The sequence below is a fragment of the Akebia trifoliata genome, chromosome 16 (assembly GCF_017979445.1).
Source record: "Akebia trifoliata isolate Shusen 1 chromosome 16, ASM1797944v1, whole genome shotgun sequence".
Lineage (NCBI taxonomy): Eukaryota > Viridiplantae > Streptophyta > Magnoliopsida > Ranunculales > Lardizabalaceae > Akebia > Akebia trifoliata.
Window position 1 is genome coordinate 23,178,496 of NC_141390.1, and position 11,854 is coordinate 23,190,349.

At 33.1% G+C, this 11,854-nt stretch overlaps 2 long non-coding RNA genes across 3 annotated transcripts; both read right to left on the reverse strand.

Moving 5' to 3' along the window:
* Nucleotides 1–1,244: 1,244 nt before the first annotated feature.
* Nucleotides 1,245–2,930, reverse strand: LOC147382931 (uncharacterized). 2 transcript variants are annotated; one of them, XR_015173273.1, is made up of 5 exons: nucleotides 2,766–2,796; nucleotides 2,475–2,641; nucleotides 1,947–2,066; nucleotides 1,761–1,862; nucleotides 1,274–1,484 (listed from the first exon to the last, which is right to left on the reverse strand). It is a non-coding gene; the product is annotated as an uncharacterized LOC147382931 (long non-coding RNA). The 2 variants fall into 2 exon arrangements; XR_015173272.1 differs by having other exon boundaries at nucleotides 1,245–1,484; nucleotides 2,475–2,930.
* Nucleotides 2,931–3,034: 104 nt separating this feature from the next.
* LOC147382932 (uncharacterized) lies at nucleotides 3,035–3,982 on the reverse strand. Its single transcript, XR_015173275.1, has 3 exons — nucleotides 3,772–3,982; nucleotides 3,239–3,309; nucleotides 3,035–3,156 (listed from the first exon to the last, which is right to left on the reverse strand). It is a non-coding gene; the product is annotated as an uncharacterized LOC147382932 (long non-coding RNA).
* Between the last annotated feature and the right edge of the window lie 7,872 nt (nucleotides 3,983–11,854).

Sequence of the window (11,854 nt, forward strand, 5' to 3'; positions counted from 1 at the left end):
ATGTCCACAAGTGACTTTGATTGGAAATCTATGATGATTGGATACGGATGTGGGATGGCAATTGATGTTTCAATCGGATATATTACTTTCTGGAAGGAAAATGGATGGCTCAGAAGAACTTTTGAAAGGAAACGGCGCAGTTGAGGCAAAGGTTGAAGAGAATACATAGACTCCAGTGAAATGGAAGATGAAACATGTAATAAAAAGAACAAGCTTTTGTTCAATTTAACATTGTCGGCAAGGCTTATTTCAAAATTTTCATATGATGTAGTTGGTAACATTTGTTAATAAAGCAAGTTGTCTCTTTGCTTCTAATCTAATATTACCCACCTAAAGAATGCAAAAAAAAAATATATGATAGAAAACCATGGCATGAGCTTGACTAGAAGATCTTATTATGACCTTTAACTCCATAAATATTGGGTGGTAAGAAACTTTTAAGATATATTGTAGTATAATCTAGTCAAGCATATCGAAAACCATAGCGTATACTAGTCACATCTCGTACTGTAGATTTCATTGATCAAGACTCATTGTTTCAAGTGTTAAGAGTGTTCCAACTCAAGTTTTGTTGTTTCTTTGATTAAGGGTTTTAAGTCAATCCCATCCAGAGCAACTGAGTTGCAAAGACAATTTGAGTGCTCCTCATCTCATATATCATTTTTTTTATTGATAAGTCGGGGGAATAGACGGAATATCTTTTGAGAAACCGATAGTGTAGAGGAATATCTTTTGGTGTCCCTTATAGTAAACCATGATGGTGTTTTAAGAAATCGTATAGTGGGGTGAGAGCTGAGAAGGGATTTAAAGAGAGAGATTTTAGTAACTGGGTTGTTAATTTATCGCCCCAAAAGTTACATGGTATTTAGAAAGAAGTCCCTACGATAGATAGGGTGATTTTTGGTTTGTAAGATTATTAATGCTATGCAAAGGACCTAGAAACCGACTCATCACTTGTAGCTCAAATTTTCCAATTTCCTAAGTACTGAAGCTTAATATAGGTTACCTTATACAATGTCTAAACTGTACAAAAAATGAACTAGTATGAGATGCAGATCATGTTAATTAAAAGAACATACTAATTATTTCCTAATAAATCTTATAATTTTCCATCAAGATCTTTACAAAACTGGGCATGATTGTCATCTACACATTACAATTTAGGGGGAATATAAGTGTTACAAGGACAATAGCCAAGTGCACGAAGGTTCAAAGGATGGGATGAGTAATTGAATTTCTTGTAATTTATCTGATTTGTATCAATGAATACCACACCAATGAAATCAAACAAACAAACTATTTTCAAGATTAGTGTCTAACACGCGCACACATGTTATAGTATTGTCAAGGGACAATTCAAGGACAAGGAACAAATTGCATTAATAATGTGACCTCAAAAAAATTTCTACTATCTCAGGGACAAGCCCGACCCACACGATCCCTTAAAGTTCAATCGTTGATTAAGGTTTCACCATGGTAAAATGCTGCAAAATATACAAAAATGTGTTAGTACCATATTTGAGATTCGATAAAATCGCACTACAATTTGACATTTAATTATAAATGCAGAAATTGTATTCTGAATAAGTAAATGAATCATCTAAACTATTCCAATAAGTACGAGATTCTTGATTGGATACATATTTATATTAATTATTTTGGAATAAATTTTATAATTTTCCAACTATATTATTTCAAAACTGTATTGATATCTTTAGTCTACCTTAAGCAGGTCTACAGAAATATGAAATCCTTCTTACCTATCCCACTACCACAACAAGATCGGGATCAAGGTATCCTTTGTACGCAGATGCAAAATCACCACTTAAATAGAAGTTAATGCCACTAAATAGCTTCAGTGCCTACACATATCCACACTAATTTTAGTGAACCCACGATTTGTAATACAACATTATTGAAGTGTGAAGTATGCACACAGGGGTTACCTTATCCATAATTCTTAGTCTGGCCTTTTTAGTCCCCATCGTGACAGCCATGAACATCAAGGCCAACTTCATAAGGTTCTTCATCCACAGGATGCATAGCTTCCATGCATGCTTTTATCTCTGTCAGTAGAAACTCAAATTGTATAAATACAAAAAGGACAATTAACCAAGCATTTGAATCTTTAATGCCAATTAAATGGTCAATTCTTGTCATAAAAGATTAAACACACAATTTTGACATAAGAACAACCGATTCAGTCCTCCCTTATTGTTCCATCTTTTAGTTTCTCAACAGGGATTGGTTGGTGCTGCTAAAGTACTACACATGTTTAGTAAAAGCTAATGAAACAGAATATATGTCCACTAGAAATATCAGGATAGAAAGGTTTGACGAAAAATGCTAGCAACAATGACCAAGATCAAGTCCATGGCATCAAAAATGCTGATCGTTGGATATATATAAAAACTATTATAACACAACAAGTAAGATGTGCAGGCACCAGAAAAAAAAAAAAGAAGAGAACGTACAGTCAATTTTCAAAACCCATCTCCCATTCAAGATGGCCATAAGAACTTTTCAATGTCCTGCTGCAAGCACCTATCTCATCAGTGGCTGCAATAACATGGGCGATGTTTAGCTTCCAGATTTTGGAGATAGTTGCACCAGTTATTCTTGCAAACTTGGCCAACAAATTCTGCACACACACAGAAAAATCTCCATGTTAAAAAATGAACCATTTTCTATATAATTGTTTGTAGACACAAGTGGAGCTAATGAACAATAAACAGATGCAGCTCTTCACATTAAATAGAGTATACCTTCTCTGCAGAAGGAAAATTTTCCTTAAAATATAACATCACCAGACGATTTGTAAGAAAACACCTCAAAGATACAATATATTAGTGGAAAGGAAACACATCAATTGTGTACCTCTGAACAACTACACTTATTTTACATTTTCATTTCAAAGAGGGAAGGATAACTACTGAGATGGGTCAATTCGATTGAATCTTCAAGAAAAACTATCCAATTTATCTTTTATGTTTAGTTACAAGTGTGCTAGGAGTAACTAACATTGACACCAGGAAAAAAAAATTGGGCCAAACACTCTAAAGTCCATAAGAAGGCAAGAAAGCTTAGCGGAAAAAACGGCATCCATACTTTTGTACATGCTCACCATATTTTCCATGTGAGGAGCAGATCTTAAATCTACAAAACCCAAAACTCAAATTATTTGATGAACTTATATATAATTTGGAAGTAATGTGATCAAGTTTGAGATTAAATCTACCTTGATTGACATAAGATGATTTACAAATTGGACAATCTGATGCGAACTCCTTTGAGCCCGGAATGCATGAACTGCATACAATTTCAAAGACCCAGATCAAATTAAAACACATAGGAACATAACATCGAACTAACCACCAAAAAATGTCCCAAATTAAGATCAAACAATTTCAAAGACCCAGACCAAATTAGAACACAAACAAGCTTAAAATCAACTAACCACTAAAAAAAATCCCAAATTGAGATTGAACATTTTCAATGACCAAGATCAAATTAAAACACAAAGAAACGTCACATCAAACTAGTCACCAAAATAAAAAAAATACCCAAATTTAGAACAAGCAATTTTGATGACTCATATCAAATTAGAACACACCGACTACCCACTCAAAATAAATAAATAAATAACAAACAGAGATCAGAAAATTTCAAAGGCCCGGATTAAATTAAAACACAAAGAAGCATAACATTGACGACCCACTAAAAACCCCAAATTGAGATCAAACAATTAAAAAATAAATAAATATATAATACCTACAGAATATATGATTGCATGGAAGCAACATTAGTCAATTGAGCAGGTTCAAGCTGCAACAGCAATAACAAAGATAAAACAGAGTATCAAAGAAATGAACTAAACTATGGAAACTGTGGGGGGGAAATTCTCAAGTTTAGACACGTGGCTCGAGTAATGCTCGGAAATGAAGCACGGATGGTCTGCAATTTGGGCCCAGTTGATTAAAATCCTCGGATGTACGGATTTCCAGCTCGTACCTGCACCACCAATCCGTCAAGTAGCACGGATGGCGTGCTCCATGGGTATCAAATGTCAGTGTAGGTCGGTAGGACGAGCCTGACAGATGTGCCATTGATTGACAGCTCTGACAGCCCATATCATGTCAGATCAACTCTGATTATACCAGGATTGACAGAGCAGTTACAACTGCCCCTGCCGCTGACATGTCAGAGGGTAAGCTAACTGCCCTGAGTCACCTCAGAGAATGACACATACAACAATCAAATTGGCTGCTTATAAAAGGGAGAGGACCATGGGTAAAGGGGAGGTTCGAATTCTTCTTCTCTCTAAGTCAGACTAAGATTTATAGACTTAATTTTCGTAGTGTCTAACTTGATTGTCGGAGTGGGCTGATTCGCAGGTCCGCTCGAGCAAAGAGAGGAAGGAGCGTTGTAGAGCAAAATCTTGCATCTACAGAAACCCTACATTCAATCAAAGAAGTTGAAAGAAACGAACCATAAGGGGCATTTGAGTTCCAAGTAACCTCAATCTCAGAAACAAACCAAGGAGGAGAAGAACCATGACTCTCTCCAAAGCCAAGCTCGGGAATTGGAAGAGCGGTTCTTTTCCATTTGAATTTTGACAGTGTTGACGTCATTTACGCCGAACCGTTTTAGCCATAATAATAGCCCGGTCCGACCGGACGGATCAGAATAGACTCTAGTTTTATTTCTTACGGTTCGATCTTTGCCAGGAAATGACTGTATTAGTTTTCGAGTCGTGCAGTAGAGATTTCAAGCTGGAACCTCATATTGCACTTGTGCGAATATCTAGGAGGTTATATTAAGAATTCAATAAGAATCTCTAGGAAATCGTTATATGTCCAATCACATATGTAGTTTGACACTCAATTACCAACATCATTGTATTGTATACAAATTTTAGAATAATCCTGATGTGACCTCACATCACACTAGCGTGAAAGTGTATGATAATCATAAATACTATTCTTTAGATACGAGTGAAAAAACATTTGTGATTCCAATCCACTTTCATGTCAAGATGTGCAATACGAGATCCAATCTTGAGGTCACTCCGGCATGACTCAAAATTTATCTTATCAAATTTGGGGGAGTTTTTGAATTACAAGCACATTCTTTGTCCACGTGGTTATTAATTCATTATTAATTTTTCATTGGTCGTGCTAAGGTGTGCACCTGAATGTATTATAGAATAAATATTTTTATATTTAAAAAAAAATATATTTTTTCAAAAATTATCAAAAACGAATTAAATCTATAGGCAATCTAACGTCTTAGTAAGTCACTAGATTGTCCAGCATTTTAATGTGCTAAAATACATTGCTTTACCAAAAATACCCTTTAAATGATTAAAACGTTGGATTGTCTAGCATTTTAATAGTTTGCTTTAACACGACAACAATTTATTCTCCATTTAAAACACTAGATAGGCCAACACAAGTAACTAAACGCTGCACTGATTAGTGACTTAATTCATTTTTGAAATAAAAATAGAATTTTTTTGTAAGTACTAAAATATGAGAGTTGCTAGTGCCATGCCAATTTTTATTGACACCACACCAACTATGTGCAATTCTTTGGTGATTTATATAAGAATTAGTATGTCATTGGTAAAAGTTGGCGTGGCAATGGTAGTTCTCTAAAATATTTAGTTCTCTTTAGTAAGTTTTCCTAGAATAAAACATAAATTCAAAAAAAAAAAAAACCTTTGTGTTATTTTCCACCTTATTTTCCCTCTCACAAGGTGAACCAAGTGATAGAAGGTGACTATGATTGCCCAAGAAAGGTATTGAGGATCTTAAAAGATTTCCAAGTGTCATTCTAGATGCTTAATATCCGAAATGATTTTTTGCATATGAAGTTTAATCTTAGGCCTTTGTCAACTAATTCCTTATTTTGAAGCCACCAAAGCTAGATACTAGTTTCCTTAACTTGTTGGTCAAATTCCCTCAATGAAAAACTATAGCGTTATATATTATAACCTTTTCGAAAACACTATAAAAGTTTTAATGTCGTTCAAAAAACATCATTAAATATGTTGATATAAATAATAATATAATTTCAAAAGTTGATCAATTTTAACTTTGGATCGGTGTGGGTTTCATATAATTTTAATATTTATTCATTGAGTTTGCATTGAACTCAAACTCGTCGCCACCTTTAGGTATTTCACTTGAAGATCTCATAATCTTAAATTAGAGAACTAAATATGTTTAATTCTTTTGAAATAACCAAGATGCGAATTTGTGTTATAATCAAATATAATAATATAGTATAAAAAATATATGTGTAACAACGAATGTTGAAGAGAAAATACGAAAGTAAGGAAAATTGTTAAAAAATGATCCATAAATTCCAAGCACATGGAAGGCTAAGAAATGTAGGGGGGGAAAAAACTTAAAAAAAAACTTTTATTCAAGTAAACATTATGGTCATTATTTTTTTAATGAAATTCTTTTGAATTATTTAGTTGTTAACATTTTTTTCAACAAGTGGAGTCATTTCATGTCTCTATAATTTGCTCTGATAAAGAAGCAAAGTTTCTAAACATATCCCAATTGAATGATAAAATACCTAAGATTTTAGCTATAGACGAAAAGATGTTTGGATACATAGAGCGTGATTTTTGGTTGGTAATTAAGACTAATACTTCTTTGAGAAGGGTGTAGAAATCGACTCATCACTTGAACTTCGAATTTGTCAATCTCCTAAATACAAAAGTTTGTTGTCACCTTGTGCAATATCTTATGGAACACTTGTTAATCCAACTAAATTTATAGGCCAATTTTTTTAGTAGACTTACATAAACAAACAAACAGATAAATGAATCCAAAAATTGTATCACTAGGCATTTTTCAGGGAGGACATCAAGCTTTCAATGTTAATGGGAACAATAAATTTTTAATCTTTAGAGACAGCTTGGGTAGCTTGTGCTTGGCCTGCATCCCATATATAATTGTTTTATACAAATTCGTTTTAAAGGTTACCCCATTCCAAATTGCTCTCGATTTGATTGGTGATTATCTTTCGTCATCCAGGGAACTAAATGAGAGACGATAGAATGACTTTTACCAAAAAATGGGACTATTTTTATTTAATAATTGATTTACACATGCTCATTCCCATTTTAATTAGTGAATATTGAGATGCCCACAACATTCCCAAATGAACTTGGTTTAATTAGAAAACTTACAACAAAATGACCTAAATATACCTTCATTTTTAACATCTAGGCAAAAAACCCTCACTTTTTTCTCTCCAAAATTTATCATTTTCAAGCCTTCCAACCTTTATGCAAGAACCCAATTTTTTTTAACATCTTGTAGAAAATCCCTAGCCTTTTTTTTTAATTACTAAAACACCATCATCCTGTACTTCCTAGAAATTAATCTTATCTTGTTATTGAGGTTTGAAAATTGGAGTTTGAATCTCAAGGTTGAAGATTAATTGAGGTAAAAAAAAAAATACCCTACTAGTTGAAGTTAATGGATTTTGTAATAAAAATAAAGGGTTTTTGGATTGATATATAATAAATATGAAGGTATTTAGGGTATGTTTGAATGCAAATGGAAAATAGGGTGGAAAATCAATTTCCATGGAAAATGACATTTTTCAAGTGTTTGATTGCACATGGAAATAGAAATTCATTTTCCACCCCAATCAAAAAGTCCACCAAAACATGGATTTCACTTTCCCACTCGTATGGGTGGGAAAGTGAAATCCACCCATATTTTTCATCCTCAATTTTTCCTCACTCATATCTGCTTCTTTCCTACCATCACCACCACCACCACTACCATCACACTAACCTCGTTGTCGTCACCATCGTCATCATCACCATTTTCGGCTACCTTCTCTCTCTCTCTCTCTCTCTCTCTCTCTTTCTTCTTCTCCTTCTCCTTGTCCATCTTCTTCACTTACCCCCGTTGCTACCGCCACCATCACCACCATGTTCTCCATTCTTCTTCCTCACTTACCTCCGTCGACGCCACCACCGTCGTCGCTGTCACATCCTCCCCTTCCCACTTCCTCCTCCTCATCTTCTTCTTCTTCTCCCCCTGCTCCCATCTTCTTCCTCCTTCTCATCCTCTCCTTCTTTTTTTTTTTTCTCATATTTTTTCCATGATTTTATCCAAGTAAATCAAATAATAGAATTTGATTTTCCAACCCTACCTATTTTCCACTACTATTTTTCCATGGAAAGGCACTTTCCATGCAATCAAACATTTAGGTCATTTTCTTTAATCTTCGATCCGGATTAAACTGGGGTGTAGGGGTATGTCATGAGTTTGAAAATACAAGGGTATTTCAATATTCACCAATAAGGAGGGGGGCGTGTCTAAATCGTATCGAAAAGAAAGTAAATGAAGAGAAAAATGCTCAATTTTGTTCTCTCCCAAAGTGAGAGAAAGAGAACAAATTAATATTAATATTAAAATGATAAAGTTAATTTTCTCTCAATTTATTTTTATTAGGAACCTCAAACAACAAAAATTATTTTGCACGAAATTGTTCGTTGAAAAGGATTTGCCCGACAAATATTTTTCTTAGCAATTAAACACGCCTTTAAATTTAAATAATCCGGAAACTCAGTCAAAGTCTCAATTTCAAGGTTATTTATTATTTTAGTCTTAACTTTTGCTAAAGAAAAGTTTGTTGAGGTGGCCCCACACGGTTTGGCTAGAAAAAAAAAAAAACATGAGGAACGAGACACAATGAGCATTTTACTTTTGAGTCTGACTAGCCTTACTACCATAGTTAGTAAGAGATGCTTAAGCCTCATCCACCGACAAAAAAGACTCAAGATTTGAAAAGAAATTCCTTGAGATTCGTAAATGTCTAGAATGCTAGTTTACGCATCTCGAGGCTTTTTTCCTCACTATCTTAGTAAGGAAAGGGTTTGTCTTTTACGTTGACCCTATACAAGTTACTACTTAGTTTTTTACACATTTTGAACTAATTGAGTAGTTCGATAGTCCACTTTACCATTTGGCCTAAAGATCAGACTTGTTGATAATGATCTTGAGCGAATACTCCATTATGACTTTAATTGGGTGTGCTTGGAAGTATACGATAAACTTAACAACTACTTATCCCTTTATTGAGGTTCTTGGAGCCAATGTAACTTTGAACTAATGGAATAGTTCGATAGCCTACTTTACCATTCGGCCTAAAGATTGGACTTGTTGATAATGATCTTGAGCGAATACTCCATTAGGAATTCAATTGGGTGGACTTGCTGATAATGATATTGAGCGAATACTCCATTATGACCTTAGCTTTCTTGTATTATTGATCAACGCAATAGCCACTTTCTTAAACCTTGAGTACCGTGTCTCTACACCGAGCAGAGTTTTGTTGGTGAATTCTTTTTAAAAGTCTTTGTCAAAAAAAATTTACTATGCTATTAAATATTTAATGATAAAACTTTTATTTATAATTTTTACAATACTTTTGGAAATAGTTCCCAAATTTTTTGGGTTAAGATCTTGATGACACTAATCTAAGAAAAATCGATTAGTAAGAAAAAATTTATTGTAATGTCACCATTCATTCATTAAAAAAAAGGGGGATTGCTGACTTTTGTTCAAGTGGGTAAATTTAAACCTCTTGCATTATGCAGGGTGTAAACCTAAAATCACTAATTTTATAGGGGATTTACTAAATTACTCAAAAATATTTTAGTAAGAAAAACAACATTATTTGTTGAAGAAAATAACCAATACCCTTATTCCTTTTAATATTAATCAGCTTCAGCTCTTTTTAATATTAATCAGCTTCAACTCTTCCTTGGAGAAAAATTTAGAATGATGATTCATAGAAGCCTTTAGTTATAAATTGGAATTTATGAATTTTAAATTTCTCATAATACCATACTTTTTCATTTGTAAGTTAGTTATAGTGACATTGACAATACTTCAAGAAGATATTTATAATTATATCAATTACTTAATATTTTATTTAAATATAAATTATTATATGTATTTTCTATAAAATACTTAGAAATTAGATTTCTTTACTCAAAAAAATGTAATATAAATATTTTAGTTTTCTTTCGATTTAAAATAAAATTTCCACCACTTTTATCTAAAAATTCTCTTAATCAAGTAAACTCCTTTAATATTAATAATGATAAAATAGAAGCAAGTGACTCAAAACCTAAGCAACAAGATAATTACCTATGGGCATCATTAGCCTTTGAAAAAATTACTAAAGTCCCCACCCGTGCTAACAATTGGGCCTTCGGAAAAAATTTGATATGTGAAAAATTGCGAATTCTATTTGATTTTGGATTGCAAATATCCGGTAAAAAATTCGATAAATGGAAAATATGCGGCATATGCTTCATACTCTATTATCCATCTCATTTCAAAAATCCAAAAAAAAAAAAATCAGTAAAATGGTAGTGATGTTAACAATGATGGTGATGGTGAAGGTGATATAGTGGTGATTGTAATAATGATGGTGTTGATAATAAGGGAATTGAGGTTATTGTTCCACTGGTTTATAAAAGAAGGCCAAAGTCAAAGGGCAAATCATCAATTTGAAAAATTAAGGTGTAATCTCAAATAAATGTACAATCATGTTATTATTTTTTTAAAAAGATAAAATAGATATTTGTCACCTAAAACGGTGGATTCCTCCAAATATTTGAAGCATGGTTTCTTCAAAGTCAACTTTTATTACACGTCACAACTTACAAGTTTCCACTTTGCAACATGCAACAAGTTACAGTAGTATATTTTTTTCCGACCAAGTCTTATGAAAATTCGTAAAAAAAAAAAAACTATTTTATTCTTTTTTTAAACTTAAAATAATGTATTATTCAAAATAGTTCAATAATCTGATAATACTACTTTCATTGAAAAAAAAACCAAAAAATTCATGAAATTTTCAAGAATTAAATGAAAGATTGCTACCAAAGGTCCCCACATCAGGATTCATCAAGTAATTTTCTCCTAACCGTCTTAGGTGGGGTATGTTTATGAGTCAACAAGACAAAAAAAAAAGGACAAGCCAAGGTTTACACGTGAAAATGTCTTAAGGGAACAAGAAGGCCTACTTTGTGTGTATAATTATATATTAAACGGAAGATTGTTAACAAGAGTCCCCACATCAGGATCCATCAAGTAATTTTCTCTTATGGGGCATGTCTAGGAGTCAACAAGTCAAAAAAGTAAAAAAAAAAAAAAAAAGGACAAGTCAAAGTTTACACGCAAAACGTCTTGAAGGGAGTAAGAAGGCATACTTTGTGTGTAAAATTACATAAAACCCCATATATTAAATGGAAGATTACTAACAAGGGTCCCCGCATCAGGATCCATCAAGTAATTTTCTCCTAACCGTCTTAGGCGGGGCATGTCTAGGAGTCAACAAGACAAAAAAAAAAAAAAAGACAAGCCAAGGTTTACACTCGAAAACATCTTGAAGGGAGGAAGAAGTCATACTTTGTGTGTAAAATTACACAAAACCCCCTATATCATTTTGAATTTTTTGGTGAAATAGCTTGAATCATCTTTATAATTCTTAAAATTACAAGAAATGCTTTTTAAACATTTTTACTTAAATTTCTTTTATAAACTTCAACTATCTTCAATAGATGGAGTGAAGGAGTAATTAGAATGACCCAAGAGCCAAGTCAATGGTTACTACTTACCAAGTCACTCCTGCGGATATTATATACCCCTCCACTATTGTGACTATATTTAATTGCTGTTATGTGCAGGGTGGTTTGTTGGTAGTAATATAAGAGTAATTAAAGTAATAAAAAGTGGCACATAGGAGTATGTGTTGGTCATAACTTTGAATGAATGTGTAGTATAGGGAATGTAAACAATTC